The sequence below is a fragment of the Myxocyprinus asiaticus genome, chromosome 1 (genome assembly GCF_019703515.2).
Source record: "Myxocyprinus asiaticus isolate MX2 ecotype Aquarium Trade chromosome 1, UBuf_Myxa_2, whole genome shotgun sequence".
NCBI lineage: Eukaryota > Metazoa > Chordata > Actinopteri > Cypriniformes > Catostomidae > Myxocyprinus > Myxocyprinus asiaticus.
In genome coordinates this window covers 6153639-6169121 of record NC_059344.1, presented here as the reverse complement: position 1 = coordinate 6169121, position 15483 = coordinate 6153639, and the positions used below count along the sequence as shown (strand labels likewise).

General features: G+C 35.2%; 1 protein-coding gene across 1 annotated transcript in view; it reads right to left on the bottom strand.

Annotated features, from left to right (window-relative positions):
* Nucleotides 1-15483, bottom strand: part of LOC127448926 (beta-1,4-glucuronyltransferase 1) — a 171772-nt gene that overhangs the window by 143488 nt on the left and 12801 nt on the right. The gene's annotated exons all lie outside the window — the stretch shown is intronic.

Below are 15483 nucleotides of genomic sequence, written 5' to 3'. Positions count from 1 at the left end.
TTAATTGGGATTTCATTTCACAGAGGCCTTTGGTCCTGGAAATCACTATCACATGTGGTTTCATGGAGACGTTTTGAGACGCATGCAGCCTAAATCGCTTCAGAATCCACCTCAATCCCAACTGACTAATACCTCCTTAATTAATCTGAACATGGTTATACCATATCCTCTGTGACCCTGGAGCAGCTCTAAGCGCCCGGGATGCTGAATGCCACCTTGGGCCAACTTATTACGATAATATCCCCTCTCTCAATTCAATCCCTGAGATAGTCTGGGTATTAATTCATCCTCTAGAGCACAATTTTACTATTAATCCAATTCAACATAAGCATCTGTTAACAAATTGGTCAAACAAACAGGTGACTACTCTTATTACAGTTTTTCTCAATTACTTTGGCTCAATTCTCGAATGAGAATTATTTTTTTCAAAACATTGAGTTGAAATCTCTGATCTCAAATCTCAGTTTGTATCTTGTTCACACCAGATTTTAATTTCTTATTCATTTAAGCAAATTGCACATGTTTTGGAACATGTGTGCAAAAGAGTAATTGTCTACAATTTGCACAATATCTAAATGCACATGGCTTGCTGATCAAAACTGATGAGTTGATTCTCAGTGAAATTGTCATACTCTTCACAACTTGTAAACATTCTTTCATTGTGTGAGCCGTCACATGCAAAATGATCCATTCAGTTATCAAAATCTGTCAGACATACATGTATATTTCATACATATCTACGACATGGAAGGTTTGTGATGTCTGCTAAATCTCTGGCCAGACCAACAAGAGCGACAGGATGTCTACCAAGAAGTTGGGAACTTGTAGTGTTACGTACTGTGAGGAGATACAATTGATAGTTTTTTACAGAACTACATTTTCTGTTCACTATATATTAATTTACATGTAAGAAATGTGTAAAAATGGACATGCAAATGTGAATTTTCTGTTTACATGTAACACATTGCTACAAAACTAAATTTACTGTATACATACAAATGTGCATATTCTTTTTCTGTGTACTACAGTATTGTCTTTTCCCAGTAAACTTTTACCTACTGTTGAAATCGGTATGTAAAAAGCTCAGTGTGATACACAATAACATTCATCTAGACAAAACTGACATTCTTGTATAGTACAGTAAGCAGTCAGTGTCAACAAAAAAGTAGAACAAAAATTTAATTTGTATATAACAAACATTTCCAGGGGTGACTGCCATGGTGAAAAAATATCTAAACATTTTGACCAGTACGGCTCACACGATGACAAAAAAACATTTCATTTTGGTGGCATTGGCCAATTTACTGACACAACAACTAGGTTTTGAAGCATGAATTAAATGTGTTGGGTGAGTTACTACATTATGCAGACATGCAATAGAGTTGTGATGTCCCATAAAACAGTTGTGACAATTGCACTTACAGTTTAGAGAATGTAAAGACTGTTTCAAAAAATGAGCCAAAGCGATTGAGAAAAACTGTATTGAAATGTGCCTGGCAGCAGGCTGATTACATGTTGTGTACCAATCGCTGGAAATCGCACATTCTTAAAAATAAAAGTTTAGCAAAGAAGCCTCATACACTTTTCTTGAGTTGGCTATATGGTTCATTGGAGATTACAAAAATTCTTGATGTTGCATTATAGTTCTTCAGATCAATATTGGCATCTGGTTTCATTAATGCACCAATGGTATTTTTCAAAAGAACTACAGAATAACTTTAAAAGGTTGTCCTATGACATGAGGCTGTAAAACTGTTTTTGGTTCTAATTGGAGCCTTTAATTTTAAGAGGGGGCACAAAAACATTTTGGCTTTAGAACAAATCTTTTGTTATGTGAGGTCACAGACTATGTTTTAAGAGTCAGCTTTATGTCTAACTGACCTGCTGCAGACTGCATATGGTTGCCTTAAAATCAGTCTGCCTAATTGAGCTCTCAGGGCAAATCATGTTAAATCTTTATACAGACCGTTCAATAAAGGTTGCAGTCAGGTGAAGGTCGAGGTTTAGACTGAGGTTAGGGGTTTTATCTGAGGACAAAATGATATGTCTAGTTTTCCATTGATCCATGAGAGGGGGCAGGATTAGTGTATTCTGCAAGTTATGAGTGTTTGTTGTTATAGAGCAAATAAGCCTTTGTTATGCCTATCAGTGAGAAATCAATTAACATCTGTTACCTACACCACCAGCAACAGTGTAAATACCAACGCAATTTCATGACAAGTTCTAAGAACAGTACGAGATGGCAAAATTGAGTTGGCTTGTGTAAAACGTACAACTTGTGCTTTTGTGTACCATGGAAGAAAGAGAAACCACAGGGTTTCTAAACCCTAACCATAAGGTGTAATACTGTAAAACCATAACCTGTTTACCTTGCTGGTACATAATGTTATATTATATTATATTATATTATATTATATTATATTATAAGAGAAACAAAATGTGTGTGTGTGTGCGTGTGTGTGTGTGTGTGTGTGTGTGTGTGTGTGTGTGTGTGTGTCAGTGTATTGCACCAAAGGGGAGAAATGAGCTCAGCGAAGATCATTTTCTCTATTAATCTGACAGTCAGACACTTCTTTGTACACACACACACACACACACACACACACACATACAAAATGAGTCCAATCTGTTTTAACACTTTGAGAACAGACTGACTCCAAATCTGCTTAACCCTTCCCAAGCTCCTAGAAGAGGATGAATCATAAGATGAAGATAGGTTGAGGGGTGTGTGTGTGTGTGTGTGTGTGTGTGTGTGTACAAGTTTTACTATCCTTGTGGGGACATTTAGTAAAACCTGAGATCACCTACGTTGTGAGGACCAGCCAGCGGTCCTCACAAGGGAAATGGCATATTAAATGATGATTTTTTTTTTTTTTGAAAATGTAAAATGCAAAAAGGTTTCTGTGAGGGTTAGGTTTAGGGGTAGGGTTAGGGTTAGGGGATAGTATAAAAATCATTATGGAGGGTCCAAGTGAGGCACTTACAATGGAAGTGAATGGAGACCATTTTTGGGGGGGTTTAAAAGCAGAAATTTGAAAGTTATAACTGTATAAAAATTAATTAAAAAATTAATTCTTCTGTTAAAACTCATGTATTATTTTAGTTGTTTCAACTGTAATTTTTACAGTCATTTTAGGGTTTTAGGGTTTGTTGACATTGCATCGTCATGGCAATGAAGTTGTAAAATTGGCTATAACTTTACACAGAATAGGTTTGTAAGTGATTTTATCACACTAAAATCATGTTTACACACATATTGTTTACATCTTGTGGCTATACTTTTGAAACAGTGAGTATTTTAACGTTTAAAAATTGGCCCCCATTTCCTTGGTTTTTGCTTTAAAAAAAGAAAAGGAGGGATGAGTCAAAATGTATTTTTGTGGTAATCAATATTATGCCACAAATGCTGTCAATTGAGCTTAGCTTGTATTGAACTCAGAATATTCTTTTAAGTAATAATGATTTCAAGTCGCTTTAATCCAAATGAATACAGCTGTAGCTGTAATTTCTGGCATTGAGATGAAATGCCATTTTTCTGCAAACTGACCAGAAGAAGCATTAAAAAGTTACAAAATCAATAAAATTCTAAACGTATGTGCATATGCATGCTTATTAACTAACGTATGGTCTTGTTTATACCTATCCCAGCAACAGTTTTGATCCGATAAGCTCATACATGAGGTGTCTTTTCACATTATTTAGCCTTTGCCATGGAACCCCACTTGGCATAATTAATTAGGCTTAAATTCAGCTCCTTCTGCTTAAATGAGCTGTTAACATCACCAACAGGCAAAAGCAGAGGGTGTGTGTGTGTAAGTGTGGGAGGGGGGTGGGGTGGGATGGAGTATTACCACAGGCCTATAAATCCACACAAACACAGTTAACAAGTAAATGGGTGGAGAACTAATTAGTGTTATCTTCTTATCACGGAGCATCCTCATTCACCCAGGACAAGAGGGTCACACAATCACAAAAAATGTGCTTAAGGGGTGCTCTTACTGAAAGACACACACAGACACTAATACCCCATTGCAAACAGCTAATTACAAACTCGTTTGCAAATCAATGCGACACTGTTGCGGTATCCCCCCCTCCCCTCAATGACACACTGGTGCCATTCGCAAAATAAACGACTGCTCCACTTCCCCTTCTGTTGCAGAGGAGTGGATGAGAAAAGATAAACTCTTTTCCAATCAGTGGAATAGGAAGAGCCGACACACACACACACACACACACACACACACACACACACACACACTCGTGCGCAAATAAGCTTTTAAGAAAATTCCTAGGTAATGGTGGATGGAAAATGAGGGTCATGAGGGTCAATGTACGACACTTTTCATTTTTAGTTTAACTATCCTTTAAATCAGGGGTTTTCAAACTGGGGTCCCTGAGGGGGTGCTAGGGGGTCCGTGCGAATGTTGTTCATAAATGTAAAAAAATTTATAAATAAAAACTATACAGTATTAACCTAAATTGACATTATTGCAATTTCAATTTAATCAAAATGTTTAAATTCAGGTTTATATTTACACTTTTTCTCAATCGATTTTATACATTTCTCCAAACTATAATCAGTGCTCTCAAAACAATTCACACAGCCGACGAAACAGGCACTCAAGTCTGCAGGACAATTCAATTTCACTGCATAATGAAGCAACATATTCTTTCCTAATAATGCATTTATTAAATCTAAATACTAACATCAAAACTATAGATGTGTTCTCTGTTGAATTCATAACATTTTCAGCTATAGACACACAACTCTATGATTGAAATAACACATTTATCATAAAAATACACAATAAAGACCTTTTTCCATCTGTTTTCATAAAATGTCTCTATATTTCTGGTTGTTCCTGCTCTTCCTCTGGAAGGATGATGAAGAAGTTTACTGTGAAAAAAACAAACAAACAAACAAACAAATAGCAGTCTTGCTCAATTGTATGGACCTAAGGCAGCACTATAAGCACAGATGGTACAGTAACTGTGGATATTGACTGACTGGCATGCAGAGGAATGGCATTTCTTCCTCTTCATTTTTTACCATCACCCACACCTCTTTAGTATTCCTCCCCTTTGATATATGAAAAATAAAACATCAAAATATATCAGAATATGTTCTATTATATTATTTTCTAATTGTCTTGAAAATGTTTTGAAAATTTGACACTATTTGGGCATTTTGTAGATCCATTTGTGACAGATACGTGTCAGGTCGCTAAAGATCCAAGGTATGTAATAAAGTTTGGTGAAACACCCATGCATTTAAGGGTTTAACAAAGATACTAACTTCACATTTCTGCTTTAAAACCCTATGGAATGCCTTGACCCTTAAACTTTCATCAAAGGTGCGTTATTGGAAACATCAGTTTTGCTTTTCACATACAGGGAAAAACGAGTCAAATGTTTTTTTCTGAAACATTAATTCACGTAATATTCCTTTAAGATCTTAATGATACTAAATCTAATACTTGATACTTGTAAATAATGTTACATTGTCCTGCCGTCTTTTTTTCTTTTTCTTTTTTTAATACATCAGACACGACATACACACACCCAATGTCTCTCAGACTATCAGACAGTAAATATCCCACCCACGGATGGATCATGGCCTGAGATCAGCTTGCCAAAGCCCAAGGTAACCACTAGAGCTAATTTAAGCCTCTCTGTTCTTAGAAAATTGTTACAGGTGGATCAGTTTTCTGTTTGCTTGTTTGTGGTCTGCAGTGGAGGTTAGCCTCTGACACACTTAGATGGCATGACAGCAGAGAGAGAGAGAGAGAGAGATGAAACGTAGAAGGTTTCAAACTGTCCAGGTGTCAGGGCCTCAGCACACTTAATAGATTGTGTAACTTTCATTATTTAAGAGTGACTAATAAACACTTATACACTCAAAGTGCTTTACACAGTGAAAAGGGGAATCTCCTCAACCACCACCAATGTGCAGCATCCACCTGGATGTTACTAATGCAGCCATAGTGCACCAGTACGCTCACCACACACCAGCTATTGGTGGAGAGGAGAGAGTGGAGTAATAGAGCCAATTAATGGATGGGGATTATTAGGAAGCCATGATTGATAAGGGCCAATGAGAGGAATTTAGCCAGGACACCGGGGTTACACCCCTACTCTTTTCGAGAAGTGTCTTGGGATTTTTAATGACCACAGAGTGTCAGGACCTCGGTTTAATGTCTCATCCGAAAGACAGTGCCTTTTACAGTATAGTGTCCCCGTCACTATACTGGGGCATTAGGACCTACATAGTCCACAGGGTGAGCACCCCCTGCTGGCCTCCCTAAAACCACTTCCAGGTAGGTATAGGTATACTATACAGTATACATACAGTATATAAATATATATATACAGGGTTGGGAGTAACGGAATACATGTAACGGGATTATGTATTTAAAATGCAAAATATAAGTAACTGTATTCCACTACAGTTACAATTTAAATCATTGCTAATTAGAATACAGTTACATTCAAAAAGTATTTTGATTACTGAAGAGATTATTTTGCATTTTATTGTCATTTGTTTCATTTAATATTTAGTCCTTTCTGATGGAAAACATTTATACATATAAATGATGTGATCCAAAGTGCATTTGAACAGTGGTGAAACACTTTCTTATGATGTTACATTCATACGAGCAGACAGAGAAGTAAGTCTGGAGCAGATGAAATAGAAATAAACCTTGTGTAAATATATATATATATATATATATATATATATATATATATATATATATGTATATAATATCCAGTATATACAGTAAACTGTATATGGGTGATTCTTCAACAAGAGGAACTTTTCTGGTCCTAGGCAAATTTTAAAGAAAGAAGACACAATTACTCTAGTCTGGGGCTGGATTACAGTATCAGTATCTTTTAACTAACAAAGAATAATAAACATACAGCCCCACCCTCCCCCATCCCATTTTACAGGGATTGTAAAAAAAAAAAAAAAAAAAAAAAATCAAAATAAGACGACGTAACATATATGAGGCAATATAGTAATATAATAAAATAAACAAAAATGAAAATATGTATAGTATGAAAAATATCGTTTGAAAAATATACATACTTTTTTCAAAGTGTTGAAAGGTTAAAGTTAGGCTAAATGTGGCAAAATTTGACCGAAAATTGTTTTTAACATTAAGTTGGAGGGGGCCATAATAACTACAAATATGTTAAAATAATAAAAATTTGAAATAGTGTTTACATTTATGTGGTATTTCTGTGTACAATTTGTAAATGACCAAATGCTGACCAAAATGTTGGTCATCAGATCTTTAGACCTGGTAAATGTTTTAACATAAATTAAACGGTTTCTTTGGGAACACTTTACAATAAAGTTGTATTCTTTGACATTTAATAACTACTCAAGTCAAGTCATTTTTATTTTGTATAGCGCTTTAACAACACACATCATTTCAAAGCAGCTTTACAGAAGATCATGCTTTAACAGAAAATGAAGCTCATCATTGTCAGATTATGCCTTAAAAAAAAAAAAAAATAAATAATAATAATAATAATAATAATAATAATATATATATATATATATATATGTGTGTGTGTGTGTGTGTGTGTGTGTGTGTTATTTGTCTTTAGGCCCATATAACCAGTTAACATGCTATAACAATGATCAATACTTCAAAAGCATTTATTAATCTTGGTTAATGTTAATATCAACAGATACTATTACATTTTTAAAAGTTAAAGTTGTGTATACGGTTACATTATTTAATGTATTATCAACTAAAATAAACTAATAATGAACAATTGTATTTACATAAATTAACATTAACCAAGATTTGTAAACATTGTAATGAAATATTGTGCGTTATTAGTTCATGATTTAACTAATGTTAACAAACCGATCCGGAACCACTTTCAATCAGGTTCCATTTGTTAACATTAGTTAATGCATTAGGTATCATGAACTAACAATGAAAAAACTGTTTTGTACAGTTTTTATTAATCTTTGTTATTGTTAATTAATAAAAATACAATTGCACATGTTAGTTCATAGTGCATTAAATAATGTTAATATATACAACTTTTGAACTTAAAAATGTATTAGTATATGTTGAAATTAACATTAACTAAGATTAATAAATGCTGTACAAGTATTGTTCATTGTTAGTTCGTGTTAACTAATGTTGTAATTTAACTAAATATAAACTTATTTTCAAGTGTTGCCACAAATCATTAATTTTCCTAATCACCCATAGTGTGTGTCTGGGTTTAAAAACCAGAAGTTTAGATATGTTTTATTTAAAGGTATGACATATGAAGCGCACCCAAGTTTTCAGCTATCACTCTGAAACATTCTTTTGCATATCAGCACCTGGCACATTAGCACCTTTGTGGCTTCTTACTGTAATACGAATATTTCCTCTTGTCTGATAAGTTTGTTATTATGTTTGGCTTCTCTTGACCTCTAAAGTGATATCTGATCAAGACATAGCAGCTGTTGTGGATTGCAGGGCTTATTTGAGCTTAGGAAAATCATTTCAATCCTAGGTGATTCCATGATATAACAGGTGTTACTGGAGTTGTTTAGGAATTCTAAAGAGCTTAGCCTGAAGGCTTATTCTCACCTAATACTTTAATACTCATTAAGGCCTGCCTAGCGGAGACTCTAGAAACAGTTGGATTCTACCTCCGAGTCTGAGATTTATTGGTGTTTATTTAGCAAAAATGACAGTCTGACTGCTCATTATCCCGCTTATTACAAGACTACTTGCCAAATAATTAAATAAACTGAAATGAAATATTGATTTGAGTTGAAATTATTTTTGTTAGCCTACTTGTTGAGATCGCAGAGTGATACAAGATGTAGAAAAGATGACTTTCAATACCTGGATGACCAGTCCGCAGATGTGCGGTCGTTATTCAGAAATACCAGACCAATCGATGCAGCAACTGACCAGTCAGAATTGAGTAATCCAGAGAGCCGTGTAATAATAGTTTTTAACAGTTATTTCAGTTAATTATTAACAGTTATTAACACAAAACAACAACATCACTGCATCACCCATAGCTGACTGTTATTTATTTATTTTATTATATTTTTTGCATAGCAACGTTCTGTCATGTCAGGGAATTTTCAGAAAATACTTCAGCTAGAACCCCTTAATATACAGACTCCAGTCACACTTTGTTTTGTAGATAATGTCAGCCTTAGGTGTGCTATCTATTTTGGTAAAGGCTTAACTTTATAGTTTTTAAGACATTTTAAATCTCACATTAATTTACATTAATAGAATGGTAGGCATTCAGATGTGATGATGTCATAATGGCCTTGTCATAATTGGCTTCTCTCTGTCTCTCATTCCTCTGGCTTTCTTCTCCTTAGCTGGACCATTTTATCAAAAACATTAACACTTTACATTAATGTTCCTTTTGTTCAGAGTTTACAAAGGGCTTTGTTAATGACTAATTAGTCATTTACAAATACATTCTAATTCAATGATATGCAGTTGAAATACTATAAATAAAAAAGGAAATTCTTGCCAAATAGTGAGCAATTTTAACTTACATGTTATAAATACTTAATAAATACACTTATTCATTCTTATATTAACCAAAAACTTAAAATGCCCTAATTCATGACTTGTGCACTTTCTATGTCATGTTGATGTCAAAAGAATGGTGTTACTCTGAGTGGTGTCCCAACTTATTCCTAGTTAAATAAATCCTCTGCAAAAATACATTTCAGGTCTTCATGTTTATGCATTCACAACATGTATCATATAATAAAGCCGAAAGACCATTAAACCATATTGAACTTTATGTGCATAGGTTTTTATGTTGGTAACACCTTAATAAAATCTTCACTATGTGTCCACTGAAGGTACATTTTCATAGGTAACTGATGTTGAATAAGTGTTATTAAGCATGTATAACATGTGAGGGGAAAGTGGCTCACTATTTGGCAGGTATTGCAAGAAATTCACCTTTTTATGCATGTTGATTTAAACGCATATCATTGATTTAGAATGCATTTGTAAATGAACTATTAGTCATTAAAAGTATGGTTCACCCAAAAATTAAAATTCTCTCATAATTTACTCAACCTTATGCCATCCCAGATGTGTATGACTTTCTTTCATCTGCTGAAATTAAATGAAGATTTTTAGGAGAATTTCTCAGCTCTTTTGGTTCATACAATGCATGTGAATGGGTGCCAAAAATGTTAAGCTCCAAAAATCACATAAGTTAGCATTTAAGTAATCCATAAGACTCCAGTATTAAATCTGTCTTCAGAAGCGATAGATGTGGGTGAGAAACAGATCAATATTTAATTCCTTTTTTATTATAAATTCTCCTCCCTGCTCAGTCAATCTCCACTTTCTCTTTCACATTCTTCTTCTTTTGTTTTTGGTGTTTCACATTCTTCGTGCATATCGCCCCCTACTGGGTAGCAAGAAGACTTTCTAGCAAAAAGGATTTAAATATTGATTTGTTTCTCACCCACACCTATTATATCACTTCTGAAGACATGGATTTAAGCACTGGAGTATGGATTACTTTTAATGATGCCTTTATGTGCTTTATGGAGCTACAAAGGTCTGATCACCATTCACTTGTCCAACAGGTATATGGACCAACAGAGCTGAGACATTCTTCAAAAAATCTTCATTTGTGTTCTGCTGAAGAAAGAAAGTCATATACATCTGGGATGGCATGAGGTTGAGTAAATGATGAGAGAATTTTCATTTTTGTGTGAACTATCCCTTTAATGAACCCCTTTAAACCCTTATGAAATGCAAATTTTTTAGTCAGATTCTAAATCCTTTGCATCTTCTGATCTGATCATTGATTTTTTTCCAAGATTTTTTTATTAGGATGTTTTCTTTTAACATAAAGGGATGTTGTGAGGCTTGGTGTTGTTCCTTTAACTCACTGGCTCTAGAAACGCAAAGGTCATGGGTTCAGTTCTCAAAAATATAAATAAAAATAAATAAAACTGACAATGACAATGTAAAAGTGTCTGAAAAATACAAAATGTTGTTGGGTTTTGGATTTTGGATACTTTGGACAATGTACCCAAAGGTCCATGAGATGAACTGAAAATCATGTATTTTTCTTCAGTGGTCATTATATCATGTCAATTGTTTTCCACTTAATCAGTTTAACAGTTCAAAAGAGGCAGTAGTGTATCAATTAATCCATAGGCTGTCAGTTTTGCTCTGGCATTCATGTGTTATGACTGTATATGTGTGTGTGTGTGAGAGGGAGAGAGAGAGAGAGAGAGAGAGAGAGAGAGAGCAAGAGAGAGAGAAAGAACTTAATGGTGTATCTAGTTATAAATACAGTTACCTCATCCTCTATGCGTTTAAAACAACGTGTCTTAGTTCGCTTAAATCATACCGGTTTAACCTTACTTTAAATTTATTTTATTTATGTGCTGTGTCATTGACTAGTGTACGCACCTGGGCGTCCATCTGTGTTTGTGTAAAATCCTGTGAAGTAGAGGCTATAAGACTGCTTGACTCCTCTCTTTTGTTGCTCCCGCTGTTTTAGTGTCATCCTTCATTAGAGCTGCCCTACACATGATCACCGTATTAACAGGATCGGTTTAAAACACAGGCAGCCAAAGCATCCAATGACACATGTCTCACTGCCCCACTGAGATGCATGTGAAGACATACAGGTTACCTTCTCAAAGATGGGTGAGCTTTTAAGTCCTGCTTTGATTAGGTGAGGTGGTTAGTGTGGAATTGATGTTGTGCAACATGGTTGAACTGGTAGGGAGGTAGATAGATACAGTAGATGGATAGATAGATAGATAGATAGATAGATATAGATAGATAGATAGATACATACATACATACATACATACATACATACCTACATACATACATACATACAACATACAGTACATATCGGTACATAAAGTTTAACTGAGAAGCACCACTTGTATTAAAATTAATGTGAAAAAATGGAACGCCTAATATGTCAGGTGTAGAAAAGGAAGTCCCGCCTTACACGTAAAAGAGCCAATTATCTTTAAGATACAAACATTGCTTGTCAGTTAACTCGAGAGTGTGCATGCGCTCATGATTTTAAAACACAATATAGAAAATAGAGAAACAACATTAAAAATAGCTGTCCCCAAGATGGCCACCAAGTGGACTGACTTCCCATGAAAGGGACTTTGGTAACACTCAAATCCAGCACTCATTTAAACTTTCAAAATTGCCACCTGGAAGTGTTGTGACATTCCAATGTTTGGAATTATATTTTTGAATAAGATGTGACTACTTACAATGAAAGGAAGATTTTCAGTTATTAACATTTTTAGTTTTACTTTGAATGCTGCATGAGCCTTTTTGAAAAGTTTTAAAGTGTATCATTTTTGGAATACAATATTGTAACTAGTATCTGCTTGTTACATCTTTTATATTGTTGGTTGGTTATTTTCAGTGTTTGGCATAACCTGATTACAGCGCAATTAGTTACTGTAATCTATTAATTAATTAAAAGTCAAAAAGTAGTGTAATGCATTACATTTTTACTAATTTTAACCAGATTACAGTTACTGACTTCCAATTAAGATAATTCATTTTAAGTACATTACTTGGGTTACACATTTTTCTAAAATAAATGTATTTCTGTATAATACATTTAAAATATTTTTAAATATTCACCTGTTCGTGTTTATGTGACAGCTGCGGTAAGAAGAAATACAAAAAAGTTGAGTTTCGTCGTCAGCAGAGTGACCGAGCACTGAGTGTGCGCAGCACGATTTTTCTAATCGTGCGATTTTTCTAACCACACGCAAAATGTGCATGCGCTTAGAATTGTTTACACTAATTAGTGTGTCCACAAGGTAGCAACACCCACATTTGAGCAGTCATTGTCACAAAGAAGCGCTAGAAGAAGGCGTAATCACCGGTAAACAACAGGAGACAAAGGTTAAAACAACAACAGTGGATGTGCACATCAAGAGCACACGTGTGTGTGGAGTTCAGGCGATACCTGCATTTTTATAACTAAAGTCTGAAAGACAATAAAGACATCTTTATGGGTCTAAACACCTGAAGAGAAATAGTCCAGTGTCTCAGCAGTCATAGCGCGCACAGTCATATGGAGCATATTGTACTTTGACAGGCTCGTGTTCGACTGTACGCAGACGCTGAGTGTTCGTGTCAAAATCGAAGTCTACTTTGGGCTTAATTGCCCCTACACTGGTTGCTATTTAAATAAAATTATTGTGATTACATTTTCCTGCCTGTTACATGTTGTACATTGTTTATAAGTGGTTAAGTTTAGGAATGGGGTTGGTTTTGAGGATCTAAAATGCTGATATGATAGTGTAATGTAACTAAAACAATATATTTAAAAGTTTAATGTAACACATTGCGGTTAAACGTGCAATAAATCTAAAGATTAGTCCGAACTGAGGTGAGAACAGTATGACAAGGATGTTTTCGTGATCAGTGTTGGGTAACGTTACTTTTAAAAGTAACTTGTTAGAATATTGCATTACTCCTTAAAAAAAGTAACTTAATTAATTAAAAAGTTAATTTTTATGGAAAGTAAAGCATTACGTTCTTTTGCGTTATTTTTGCGTTACTTTTTTCTCACACCCACTTTCTCTTCTTCTGTGCTATGCATTCTATACAAATAAGCCATGCATTGCATACAAGAGACATTACAGTTCATGCTAGCTACTGTACAACACTCGTGTCAAAACAACATAGTAAACAAACAGATATTTAGAAAGCAGTTCTTCACGTCATATTTATTATAAAGAATCAATAACAGGAATATGCATGATTTGTTTTTCCATCAACATGGCAGCCAATATGAATAATGAAGAATAGCCACTGTCTTACCTAATGCACCAAAGTCCAACACTTGAACCTGCATCATATATGCCATAATGTGCTATGCCCATCGACAATGTCAGAGTCAACTTAAGATGTTTTTCAAAAGTCAGGAAAAAATTCAGTGGGGGAATGCCAGCCTAACATGTTCAAGGAAAGAGTCTGATAATAAAATAATATTTTCCACTTAAGTCATCTCAGTGCACGCTTGTTTTAAGTTGATCCACAGTGCGTACAGATGCCACTGGTTGATCGCATACAACTTCAAAGGCGCATGTTGATACAACTTGGATGGAATAGTTTTTAATGCTGCCAAAATGTCATAAAAACAGTTTGTTTCGTTAATAAAACTACTTGTTTATTATAAAACAAAAATGTAGAATCTTTTTAGAAACGAAGAAATTTTCTCTATGTACACAATTGATGTAGAATGTTGCTCGGAGCCACTGATCCAGAGTCAGCTTTTCTCATCCCATTCTCCCAGTTACGAGAATCTGTAACATGGAGCAATTTGGCTGCATAAGTCAGTAAATTGAGCAAATTGAGTATTTCACCTTGTGTATCATGTCGTGGCCAGTGGAAGATCAGTCTTATAATCCTCTGCCTAAACGTGTTTACGGATTTTTTTTTAATGCAGTGTGTATTAACACATGAATCAACCGCGTTTCACTCAACCGAATGTTGACCTCATATTATGCTAAAATGCAGTTTTCCCAGCTTGCATAGCTAATGCGCATTAGCGAGTTGATTGACAGCCGATGTCTGTCTCTAAAAGGTGATTGGCTCTTTTACCTTCAAGGCGGGACTTCCTTTCTACAACTATTGACTGTTGGTTGCTAGAGCTTCTTGGTTGGGCGTTCCAGTTTCTCCCATTCATTTAAACAGAAGTGACTAATCTCTGCTAAATAGTCTCTGGTCTCACACTCTATAGAACTACAATGCCCATCATGCACTACGTCTCCTCCCCGAAGTTTGCACACTTTTACTCCTGATTTCTCGCAATACAGGGAAAGTAGAGGTGTACAAAAGCAATGCGTTACTTTATTTAAAAAGTAACTCAGATATTATGGTCTAAAATAAAAAAAGTATTGTGTTACTTTACTCATTACTTGAAAAAGTAATCTGATTACATAACACACGTTACTTTTAACGCGTTACCTCCAACACTGTTCGTGATGCAGGCAAAAAGTCACTACTAGCACTAGTTGACATTGCCTCCCTCTCGCACAAATCTGTGTTTACTGGAGTCAGTATCAAAATCTGCCCACATGAGAGTGTCAGGTTTCATGTGAAGAGAAACCAATTAGTCTATGGATCGTGAAACTCGGCCCAAACCCCCTCATAAGGCCCAGCTGTCAAAGGTGCACACCGAGAGCCCGTCCTTCTCTTCTGCCTCAGATCAGCTAATCTGAGGACTGCCTCCCTCCTGCTAGCACCAGTGCTAATTGCTTGTGTCGTAAAGCCCTGTGACCCAAATAAGCCTTGCTACCCAAAGCTGCAGGGATAAGCCCCACTTTACCTCACCAAACCTGCTTAATAAAACGCCTTATCCACACCAACCCCCTCACCCATCATGCCTTCTGCTTCCTCGTGCACATTTTTTTCAGGCCAGAGAAAACAGAGAAACTCATTTAAA